The sequence below is a fragment of the Malaclemys terrapin genome, chromosome 18 (genome assembly GCF_027887155.1).
Source record: "Malaclemys terrapin pileata isolate rMalTer1 chromosome 18, rMalTer1.hap1, whole genome shotgun sequence".
In the NCBI taxonomy this organism is placed as follows: domain Eukaryota; kingdom Metazoa; phylum Chordata; order Testudines; family Emydidae; genus Malaclemys; species Malaclemys terrapin.
This window is the reverse complement of record NC_071522.1, coordinates 9,393,010-9,405,890: the sequence shown is the minus strand read 5'-3', so window position 1 is coordinate 9,405,890 and position 12,881 is coordinate 9,393,010.

Below are 12,881 nucleotides of genomic sequence, written 5' to 3'. Positions count from 1 at the left end.
TTAAACAGCTGTGGTAGAAATAGTGCTAGTTCTACTTGCCAGACACACTCCAAGACCTGGGTATGTCTGGCACAGGCCGGATTATTTTGGTGAGCTCAACACAGAGCTTTCTTGTCCTTGTCAGCGTTAGCACAATCAAATCTCAGAACGGAAAAAAACTGAACGATGTTGTGGGTGTGTCAGCTACAAATCTTGCCTTGTGGTTGCATAATAACAGGGTAAGGCTTGTAAAACCCAGCATCTGCATCGTTAGGAATGTTGGCCAGCACGAGGCAGCCTGTGTGCCAACTCTAAAATTATCCCTGGTGTTCTGGAGAAACGGTTAAAAAAAACCCTAAACAAACAACCACCCTCAGAAGAGCCAGAGAAAGCTATGTGAGATTCCACTGGTGTGTTTCACATCAGGAACACTGGGACATCATGTACAGAGAAGAGGGAAAAAACAGGACCCGTGAAAGGTGGAGGAGTGACATATGTTTCTTCCTCAGGCTTGGTCTGCCACACCCTGACTGACATTGCTATGCCAACCTAACCCCCAGCGTAGACGCAGCTATGTTGACAGAACAATGTTTCTGTCGAAGTTAGCTACATCATTGTGGAGATGGTGTTCCTACACCAATGAAAAAGCCCCTTCCATCAGTGCGGGCTGCTTCTACATTGCAGAGCCCTGACATAGCTACGCTGATATAGCCTCCATAGTGTAGACACCAGCCCAGCCTCCAGTGAATTGCACTCTTTAGTTAGCATTGCCAGAGGGGATCTTTAAATAGGACCCTGCTTGAGACCCCCAAGCTCAGGTCTAATGCAGGGATTGGTGTCATGAGCACACAGAGATGGGCACTGCACTTTTCAGATAGGGTCGTGCAGTAGTGTGCTTTGGTTTGCACGTGTCTAACTTATGCGGCCAAAGGCCTGACTCACACATGCACATTGCATACATAAGAGGAACCTGCAATCATATCGCACAAGCCTAATTGTAGGAACTTGGCTTTGAATGTTACATCTGAAAAGCATGGTCCTTTAAATGCCCACACTTCTCCCTGCAGCCAAGAAAGTAACTGTAGTTCTCTAGAACTGCCCCTCAGTAGAAGACCAGTATCTATATATGAGATACTTCAGTTATGGAGAAATGACCAAAATGTTGGAAATGTTATTTATTTCTATTGCATTTGCACCTATGAGCCCCGGTCATGGACAAACACAGAACAAAATCATGGTCCCTGCCCCATATTGCTTAAACAACAAGGTATGCAGACACCAAGTAGCCTTGTTATGAATTTGTTGAAAAGGAAGGATTAAAAAAATCCCAGCAGGTTAGTAACATTTCTCACACTGAATTTAATTTTGGAGATGTAGCATAAGGGTAATAAGGCCATTGGATGACCAAATCTAGTTGTCCTTACCCAATGCTGCCAACCATCCTTGTATTCCCCATCTTTTCATGGCATCCAAATCTCTATTTATATTGTAGGAGTTATGTTCACTGAATGCACATTGAGAAGTTAGATAAAAACATAAAATACTCTCAGTAGATGGTTGCAATGTATCACTACTTTTATGCTTAAAATCCAGAAAGGTAACACGCAGTAACCAGAGAGAGAAAACAGGCTGCTCCCTAATGCACAACTCACTCCACCTTGTTCCAGGTTGGCTCTTCCAGACTGAATCTATCTGATGGTACATTTCCTTACAGAGCTCCCCTGGCCTGCCAACAGGACCAGGAACCTCTTTCTCCCCCTCCCTTAAAGTGATAGTTTGCAATAATAATAATAGCTAGAGATGGGCCTGCTTAGGAGAGTTTGGATCCAGAACTGGACTGAGCTTTCACAGAGTTTGGGGAGTTTTGGTATCCAGAGCTCTGGGCTCAAGGCCCCTCTCTAGTAGAACATACCTATGTGTCAGGATGATCCCATTAGGCAAGTTGGAATTGCCAGAGCGGAACAGATCAATGGTCCATTTAGTCTGGTATCTTGCCTCCAGCAATGGCTTAAGAGCTATGGATGTGTCAAAGGAAGGCTTTGAAGCATGGGAAGCCCTTGTAATGTTTTTTTCCCCACAAGTGCAATTACAGCTGCTGTTGTTATTCTTATCAACATTTAATCCTTAAATAAATAAATAACGCTTATTACTCAATAATAGCCTGTGGCAGTGAGTTCCGAAGGGTAATGATACCCTTTTTGCAAAGGTACTTCCTTATAGCCATTTGAAAAAGTGTTGCCTTATAATGTTACTGAGCATCCTGGAATGGGATGGGAAGAATAGGAGCACCTGATTGGCTTTTCTTGAAGCTTTAGTTTAGATCAGGGGTGCGCAATCTACCGCCCACTGGCCATACACAGCCCACCAGAGCATTTTGCAAGGCTTCAACACAATATACTAACGGCGGATTCATTAGGATTTTGTCATCATGTTTACATCATTTTAGTTTATACGTAAACAGACAATACTGTACATAGAAACAACCTATCTAAATACACACAAAATAAGCTGAACTTAAAATATGTCAATACAGGTGACTTTAAATCTTATTAAGATATATAGAATCTGTTTGGCCCACACAAGGTGGTGCTTAGGTTTGTGTGACCCTCCTGTGTAATAAGGTTGGGCACCACAGGTTTAAATAGAAGCCTAGGAACCTATTGGCCTAACAAACAAACAAACAAACAAACAAACAAAACAAACAAACAAAAAATATATATATATATCATATCTACCGTAATCACTTCTGAATTCTTCTCACGCCATCAGATGTCACTTACAGCATGAACAAGGCTCCACCATCCCTGTCTATCATGCTGAGTGACTTCCAGAATGGCTACCTAGAATCATAGACTATCTGGGTTGGAAAGGACCTCAGGTGGTCATCTAGTTCAAGAACCTGGCTCAAAGCAGGACCCATCTCCAAACAGATTTTTGCCCCAGATCCCTAAATGGCCCCCCTCAAGGATTAAACTCACAACCCTGGATTTAGCAGGCCAATGCTCAAACCACTGAGCTATCCCTCCCTTGTGTTGCTCTAACTTCCTATTTTTAGGAGGCTAGGTTCTTGGCCTATCACTCCACCCCAGCCTGAAGTATCTAGCAGAGTGCACTCACCACAGGTATACCCTCTCACGGCCAGGCATGGCGTACAGCTCGGGCATCACCTGGCAGCCCATTCCAACCACTGCTCCAGCCCTGGAGTCTCGTGATTCAGCCCTCCGGCCGCGTCCCTTTAAATCTCTCCCCTTCCAGGACATCAGCATCCTACAAGAACTGCGTCCCACACAATGGTCATCGATAGGGTATCTTCCTCCCCTCCAGGGCTCCTCTCCCATCCCACTCTTCTGTCAGAGCTGTGGCCCCAGGGCTTCTCCCTGGAGTCTTTAGTTTTAACCAAATACATATGCAAAAACAAAAAACACCAAAAGCAACTTCTGGCCCTTCCCCAGGCAGGAACTTTAAATCCACACACACCCCCACCCCAGCTTGCTGTTCTTCTGCAGAATGCTAACGCCCAGGGGCTACCTCCCTGGAGACTTGCTCTACTGTGGTTCCTCCATGTCTGTCTACCCCTGTGGGCTGGTTTTCTCTCAGGCCACTTGAAGCGTCTCCTTCTACCCTCTCCCATCAGCGCTAGCATGTAAACTTCCTCCTAAAGCTTCGGTACTAAGCAGAGAGGGACTCTTCCCCTACAGAATTCTTCCCCTCTGGATGGCCTCTCTTTATAGAAACTCCCCAGCTCTTCCTCCAGCTGGGACTCATCTTTAATTGGGCCTGGCCCACCTGGTAGGAGCAACTAGGTGTGATTATTGCCTTCTCAGGCCCACATTAACCCTTTCACCACCCATATGGGGTGGACACCCCACTGGACTGCTTTTAGCTCGGTCCCTGGCCAGAGTAGATGGCCCTACCAAAAACTCCTACTGGTCTAACTCACAGGGTCATTGAAACACACAAGCCTTCCTGCTGCATTGAGGTGCAGCGCCAGGGAAGGTGTGTCATCGCTTACATGTGTGCAAAGTGCTACCGGGTCAGAATGATGGTGTTTGACACCCAGTTTGACACCCAGTGAAGAGTCAATCCCATGGATCGCACCACTTTGAATCAAGAGAGACTCCACTACAGACATGAGAATAGAATGGGGCTATTGACTTTAGGAGACCGGCAGGCAGGGCCGGCGCAACCCATTAGGCAACCTAGGCGGTCGCCTAGGGTGCTAACATTTGGGGGGCGGCGACCGCTGCGGCCGGATCTTCGGCCGCCCTGGTTGTCAGCGGTATTTCAGGGGTGGGACCTTCTGCCGCCTAGGGCGGCAAAAAAGCTGGCAGCGGGGGCGGGTGCTCAGCACCTGGCAGGATCTTGTCCCGTTTGTAGAACATAGATAAGGTCATCCCAGTTCTGTAGGAGAAGAAGATTTCACCATCCCACCACTTCACCCTGCTACTGCATTTGTGTTCTTATGACCTGGAATTCATAGCAATACCGTGTGCCGGATCCTCAGCTGGTGTCAATCAGCATAGTTCCAGAAATGATGATGATTTACACCCACTAAGGATCTGACCCATGGACTCCACCCCACCATAATCCTCTCCGTCCAGATATGTTCTTTAGATAGGCTCTGCAACCATTTACATATTACTGTCACATGGAGGGGTCTTCTCTCTTGGGAACCCCTTGCTCATATAACCCACTTTTGGACCAATGACCCTACCCTGGACTCGGAGGAGGACAGCAAATTTCACAATAATCTGGGTACACAAGTGGATTTTAAGGCTCTTAGAAAAATCAGCTGTTTAACAGTCTCAGACAGATGGCTTGTCTACAGCAGTGGCTCTCAACCTTTCCAGACGACTGTACCCCTTTCAGGAGTCTGATTTCTCTTGCATACCCCCAAGTTTCACCTCACTTAAAAACTACTTGTTTACAAAATCAGACATAAAAATACAGAAGTGTCACAGCACACTATTCCTGAAAAAATTCTCATTTTAACCTTATAATTATAAAATAAATCGATTGGAATATAAATAGTGTACTTACATTTCAGTGTATCGTCTATAGAGCAGTATAAACAAGTCATTGTATGAAATTTTAGTTTGGACTGACTTGGCTAGTGCTTCTTATGTAGCCTGTTGTAAAACTAGGCAAATATCTAGATGTGTTGATGGACCCCCTGGAAGACCTGTGCATACCCCTAGGGGTACGCGTACCCCCGGTTGAGAACCACTGCGCTACAGCAGCATACCTACGGTACTGCTGCGGTGCCACTGGAACACCATAGTGTAGACACTTGCTACAGGGCTGGAAGGGGTAGTTAATCCACCCCTCAAGAGGCGGTAGCTAGGTGGGCGGAAGAATTCTTCCATCAAGCAAGTAGTGTCTGTACTGGGGCTGGGATCTGATGAACTACATATCTCAGGATGTGAATTTTTCTCACCCCTGAGTGACATAGCTTGGTTGACCTACGTTTTAGATGTAGACCAGGCCTTAACGATACTGGTGCCCACCCCAATTAAATAGCATTACTTTCTGTGCTTTTATGACCTAACCTGAGTTTTCCTCGGTAGCTTATGACCTGGAACCACATCGATTGTCTCCTTCCCCCCATGTTTCAGAAATGCCTTTTTGCACTGCAGTTCTTTCCCAACACTGGGCATTATTTCCAAATCACCCCTCTCTTTGCTTTGAGGTTACTTGTGCAAGCTTAATAAGAGTCAATTAAGTAACTGGTTGCTTCAGAGAGTTATGTAATGTTGTGCAGTTCTAAATTAAAAGCATTAAGGAGCAGTATATAAGGGAGGTATAAGAACTGCACCCAGAAGCTTTATGTAACAAGGTAATGTGATCACTTGACTGTAATCAACATTTGTTTTCTCTGCTAATTAGAGCTGTGGAACTCAGCAGAAGACATTGGGTAAAATTCTGGACCCAGTTTCATCACTGACTTCGATGGGACCCTTGTTTTCGATCAAGTGTTTTAAATTGGGACTCTGAGTTATCCTAACACTGAATACTTATATGGCAGCTTTCATCCCTAAATCTTGAATTGCTTGCCGGAGCTGGATAAGCATGTATTATAAACCTCTTTTTAGACACACAGAAACTGAGGTACAAAGGTTAAGTGACTTGTCCAAGGTCACACAGCAAGTCAGTGGCAGGGTACAGAGTAAAATCCAGGTCTCCTGATTCCCAGGGTCAGATCCTGGTCAGTATTACAGCAGCTTTGCATCAGTTTGCCAGCACAAAGCGGCCATGAAGCTGATGGACCCAGGAGCAGGAGTATTCTGTCTTTTGTTCCGCGTACAGCGCCTAGCACAATGGGATCCTGGTCCAAGACTGGGGCTCCTATCCTCTGTGGTAATATAAATAATAATACTTCCCTGTGGGAGAGAATCCCCAGGTGGGAAAGGCTGGCCAAATCACTGCACTATAGGCAGAGGAAGCCCTTCACCCACCACTATCAGGCACCTTGAGGTGAAGGGGGATGGAGGGGGGGGAAAGCAGAGGTGAAATATGGTCATGCTTTCTCATAAGGAATAGAAGATAAAATGGGTCAAATTCTTCCCTGTAATAACTCCATTGGCACAATATCCTTTGGCCAGCTTCTCTCTCTTCACATATTGCAGAATTCACAGGCTCTTTTCTTAGCATTCTCCACTCACCTTCTTCCCTTCCTCTGTATATTAGCATCATTCTCTTTTTCCTCCTGTCTGTTGCCTCCCAGCCCTCTTACCTCAAAGAGTTCCTCCTGTCATTGTCTATTTGCTGGTGGTTCTCATTTATTCCTCTCTCTCTCTCTCTCTCTCTCTCTCTGATGTCACTTTGTCATTGCTGCTCCCGTCAGGAAACATTGCCAGCCATTGCCTCATCTCTTTGTCCTGATAATTCTCTCCATTGCCCCTTACTAAGCAATGCTTGCACCAGCTGGGTAATGCATGTCAACATACAGTAGAACCTCAGAGTGACCAACGCCTGGGGAATGGAGGTTGTTCGTAACTCTGAAATGTTCGTAACGCTGAACAAAACAGTATGGCTGTTTTTACAAAAGTTTACAACTGAAAATTGACTTAATACAGCTTTGAAACTTTACTGTGCAGAAGAAAAATGCTGCTTTCCCTTTATTTTTTTAGGAGTTTACGTTTAACACTGTGCTGTATATGCTTTTTTTTTTTTTTTTTTTTTTTTGGTCTCTGTTGCTGCCTGATTGCGTACGTCCGGTTCCAAACGAGGTGTGTGGTTGACTGGTCAGTTTGCAACTCTGGTGTTCGTAAATCTGAGGTTCTACTGTATTGCAGGTTTGGCTCCACTTCCTGGTTCCTTTCCTCCTAGCTCCAGTCAATTGTAATGTCTTTCTTTAGTCTAATACTTGGAGCAATCCTCATCCAAGGATCCCAGAGTGCTTTACATAACATTAATTAGGATCTCAAAGTGCTTTACAAACATTAATTAAGCATCACAACAACAATACCATAAGGGCTATAGATTCATTTGCTTGCCATTCATAATATTGTTTTGGTAGAACAGGAAAGAGGATGACAGTGCCTCTGGGCAGCCACAACAAAGGATTAAAGCAATGAAAGCTCTTACTCCAGAAACAAGCTTGTCTGTCTCTCCAACAAAAGTTGGTCCGATAAAAGGTATTACCTCACCCGCCTTGCCCGTGTCTCTCTAATATCCTGGGACCGACACAGCTCCACCACCACTCTCTTACTCCTGACATCTTGTTAGGAACCGGGCTGAAGAAGCACAACATAATAATGGAAAGAGCTGGTTGGGAAATGCTAAATATTTCCCCCACAAAAATTCAACAGAAACTTTTTTTCATTGAAAAACTGATTTTTTTTGTTACAATTACTATTATTCATTTTTGCATTGCAAAAAAAAACCAGCCAGAAAATCTGGAAAGAACTGAAAATTTTCATTTAGGAAAAAGACATTTTAGGTTACATATTTTTCAAATGAAAAATGTTGACCAGCGCTCAACCATTTTATTTGACTCTAATGACTTATGGACAGTGCTACATAGTCTTATATGCCAACAAATGACACTTTTTACATTAACTATCTACATACACACATATAGGGTGACCAGACAGCAAATGTGAAAAATCGGGACGGGGGGGGAGGGTAATAGGAGCCTATATAAGAAAAAGACCCAAAAATCGGGACTGTCCCTGTAAAATCGGGACATCTGGTCACCCTACACACATATAGCACTTTTATATAGAACTCAAGGGCATGATTTAGATGGCTGTGCTGATGGCAAAAGCACTGGAAGTAAAGCAACCTCTTCCATTTTTAGATCTTTAACCTGCATTAAATGTGTTAAATATAGATCATTCAGGAAAGAACCTGGCATCCATTCAAAACCCCATGACAGTTGCTCTGCACTAGACATTGTCCCTCCCTTTCCCTGCAGCAGGACAAAGTCATGAACTCCAGAAACCTATGTGTTTGGCAACAGATTGCCTACAATCCCACCAACTGGAATCCAGGAAATATACAAGGCCCACAGGGACCCTTGCCACAAATACTTTGATCTTTGTTTCAGAGTAGCAGCCGTGTTAGTCTGTATCCCCAAAAAGAACAGGAGTACTTGTGGCACCTTAGAGACTAATACATTTATTAGAGCATAAGCTTTCGTGGACTACAGCCCACTTCTTCGGATAAATGTGTTAGTCTCTAAGGTGCCACAAGTACTCCTGTTTTTTTTTATCTTTGTGTACTGTGCAGCAAGCAGAAGCATATAGTCAAGGCTCTGTAGTCTACAATTGACACATGATAGAGTCTGGAACTAGAGAGGTTTCTTTTTTTCTTTCATGGGTTTATTCCAGGAATTAGATGACTCTTGAGCCAACAACAGCTAGTTGGCTCCAAGCAGGGAAGCCAGCTAAAATCAAATGTTTGTAATTTGAGAGGAGATGTTAATATCATCCCTGGGAAGTTTCAACAGTAATACATTGAGACAGCAAAAGAGGAACAGCAATGTTGTTTGCAAACTTGGAAACTCTCTATTATTATTAACTATTTGTATCACAGCTGCGCCTAGCCACCCTAGCTGAAATTGGGGCCCCTTTGTGCAAGGAGACCCCCAAACGCCTATTGTGCAAACACGTACTCAGAGGAAACTCCTGCCCCGAAGAGCTTACAATATAAACAGAATTATTATCCCCATTTTACAGACTAGGGAGTGAGAGATTAGGAGCTTGATTTTCAGACTTAGGAAGAACCCACATTGAAGTGAATGAGAGCTGAAGTTGCTCAGAACCTTTGGAAATCAGGCCCTAATGATTTGGTCAAAGCCACATATGAAGGCTTTGGAAGGGCTGGGATTAAATGTTGATTGGCTGATTGTGGGTCAGTCACTTAACCACATGACCATCTGTCCTCTCTAGCCCAGCTAAAGTACAGATAACGGGGGAAAAAATGGTAAATTCTTGGAGAACTGGGGCCTGATTCTGAGAGGTGGGGAAGCTCAGCTCCTTTCCAGATCAGACCCTGGGATGATTTTTTCAGACTCTGCCAACCTAACTGCTTTGGGACAGACGGTGCTATAAACGTCCCAGAATCAGTACAGCCGTGACTGGAGTGCAGTTAATGCTGAAGTGAAACAGCAACCCACAGCACGCTGCCCAATGGTGTAAGAAAGGAAGATTATGTCCAGTGAAATTGTAGGATGAATTTAAGTAGGCAGAATGGAATTACCTAGGTTGGAATGGAGCCAGAGTATTAGGGTTATATTAGCACCTTTACTCTTGTGAAAAGTGCCAGAGGACCACAAGTTGTTACAAAAGGAAAGTACCTTGTTTTAACGTATCATCTAAATGTTGTTTCCTCCTGTTAGGCAGGATCACAAATTGTAGGTGAATTCAAGATCAAATGTAATAGCTTCAAATTCTTCACCCCCCTGTTACCCTCATCCCCCAGAAAAAGACGGATCTGCTGATCTCATACTCCCAGCTTACGTGGTGCATGTTTTCCAGGTCTTTTTTATTTTCCTTCCCCTTCATTGTCACAACCTGGTTTATCTTTGCCTATTTTCTTTTGTTGCAATAAATGGTTTGTGAGCGATATTGGCCAGGTGATGGTCCACAGAGGACAGGAGTCATCAGATCCACTTTGTGGCGAGCCAGCTGGGTAGGATGACCAAATGTTGTGATTTTATAGGGACAGTCCTGATATTCAGGGTTTTGTTTTATATAGGCGCCTATTACCCCCATCCCGATTTTTCACACTTGCTCCCTATGGTCCCAGTTCTTGGGGTCAGTGGCCAATGCTATGCGCACTTAGGAAAACAAAGGTGCTCTTTGTATCCAGAAAGTGCTTCTCTTTGGAATCTGTGATTCAGACGGGCGAGAGCCTGAAAATCCCAGCAAAAAGTACATCAGTCCACAAGCAACTTCCAAACTCACTAATAATGCTGCAGTAACATGGGTTGTTTTCACAAACACTCCCCGCAGCCCATGTTGTTAATGGCCTTGGCCTTTTCTCCAGATGTATGTTGTTTCCAGGACTTTCTCTTGGATGGAGAACAATAATTCTCTTCAAAAAAACTCGGCACAGCTGCTAAGTGTGAACTTTCCAAGTGGCTACCAAACATCCTCGTCTGTCTTTTTAACCCTCACTTTTACAGTTATGTCTGCAGCAACATTTTTATTTTCTCTATGGCAGTGTCTACACTACGAGCAGGGGTGTGATTCCCCTGCTCACGTACACATGCTGCTCATTTACACATCACTCTTATCAAGTTAGTGCGAGTTTGAATAGTAGGGCAGCTGTGGTAGCCCTGGTAGCATCAGCAGAGGCCCGGCTGAGCCGCGCCAAGCACGTACTCTTCGGTTTCGGAGGGGGGGAGGGAGGGTTTTACTTGGCACAGCTGAGTCACTGCTATTTATACTCACACTTGCTTGCTGAGAGCCAGGATGTGGGCATCCGAGCAGGGGAATCTCACCCCTCATTCGCAGTGTAGACATCCTGAGAGGGTGACCCAGGTGAAACCCATGTGCCAAATATAGTCCATGGGATCTATAAACTAGCCAGTAGAGACTACCGAACCCAGCATGCAATGCTCCATCTTGTTCTGAGCGACTTGGCTTTCACATTTACCAGGCCGCACATGTCACGCTCCATAGAGCACCGATCCTACCCCTTTGGCTCAAGACAGAAAACTCCATGCCTGCATATATTTGCCATGGACAGCACCTTTGTTTTAAAGTTGGGATTGAATGCAGTTTGCTCTTTTTCACACAAATTTGGAGCAGCATGCTTGCAAGTTGCCAATGTATCTTATACAGGCAATGCTTGAGAGTCCCTGCTCTAATTGTTCATATGTTTAGGCCAGTCAGAGGGGAGGCATATTGGCCCCGTTCTACACGGATGTTTAGCTACTTAACTCTCATTGAAATCAATGGAAGTTAGGAGACTAAATAACTTTGAAGATCTGGGCAACTGTGCCTGTCTCAGTGTAATTCTGTCACACCAAAGTATTATTATGGCAGGCATTGCCAGGTGCTGCTGTTACACATAGTCTTACAAGTTCTTTTTTGTTTTTTTTTTTTGGTGTACAAGTAAGTTTTTAGTCCTTGAAGAAATTCTGTATTGTTGTTAATTTTGTTATGCAGTGGTCCTGGGAGAGAAGCTATGGCAGATAGCAGGAAGTTTGGTCTCTGATTTATTCTCTATAGTTGGAGGCAATTCTTGGAACAGGGTAGCTTCCTGGGAACCAGACATTGGTGTTTGGGTTGAGATTTCTGGAAGAGGGAATCACCTCTGCGCTGTTTGTGACCATCCCAGTGTCACGACTAGTGCGTAGTACTACTGCTCAGGAAAGGGGCAACACTCCCGTTGGAAGAAGGGGCCACAGTATAGATGGGTAAGACACCCAATGGTGAGGATATTCACAAACAACTTTCTCGCACTGAGGCCTGCTAGACCATGTTAAGTAGTAATTTCTTCTTCATTCTCATACAGTGTTTGTACTTAATCCAAGACAGCAGAAGTAGGTACTGGGCGCAAACAAAAACTTGCTGAGTCAGGTGCGCTTTTACTCTCCCATTACCCAGCAGCCAACAGATTCATAAGGGGCAATCTTCATGAGATGTTTCCTGCTCATAGTTAGTTAACAGAAAGGATATCACGGTACAGTAATGCTTCAAGCATGCCTCAACTAAGGCTGGGGTCTTTTTGTGCTAGATTCTATATATACACACACATAGTAAAAGACAGTTCCTTCCTCAAAGAGCTTACCATCTAAATAGACAAGCGTGAGGTGAAGTGATTTGCACACAGCAGGTCAGTGACAGAGCCAGGACAAGAATGCAGGTCTCCAGCCACCTAGTTCAGTGCCTGCTCACTAAACCACACTTACTTCCCCTACGTCGTGGTAAAGTTTGGTGTGAGAAAGACAGGGATTGGATGGAAATTTATCAGGAGGGGAAGGGGCAGACTGCTGTTTGCACTATTGCATCCATAGGGGAGTCTTCTAAAATCAGTGGCAGCTAATCTGGCCTTTGTTCTAGGGTAGCCATACCCGTGTGTGGACTCTAGATCCTACACTGTCTGTGCCAAGCTGGTCAGAGGAAGATAGCATGAGAACCACTTTAGGCTGTTCATGTTTATATATAAATGAAAAGGCTTGAAATTCTTACTGCTGCTGCAGTTCTGTTCAGCTCCCTCAATTCCCCAGAGTTTGTATATTCCTAAAATGGAAGATTTGGCCCTAAAGGAGGCATTTGTACTTGGTCAAAGGAGATTGGTTTGGCTGCTCTGGAGCAAATACCAGCAGGCAGAAAACTTTTCCCTTTTTTCAGAGGGAAAAGGAAGACCACAAAACGTAGGCTCTCTCTCCTTACTCTGGGGAAGGATTAGGTACATCAATCCTGCAAGTTTTAAAGGAGACATAT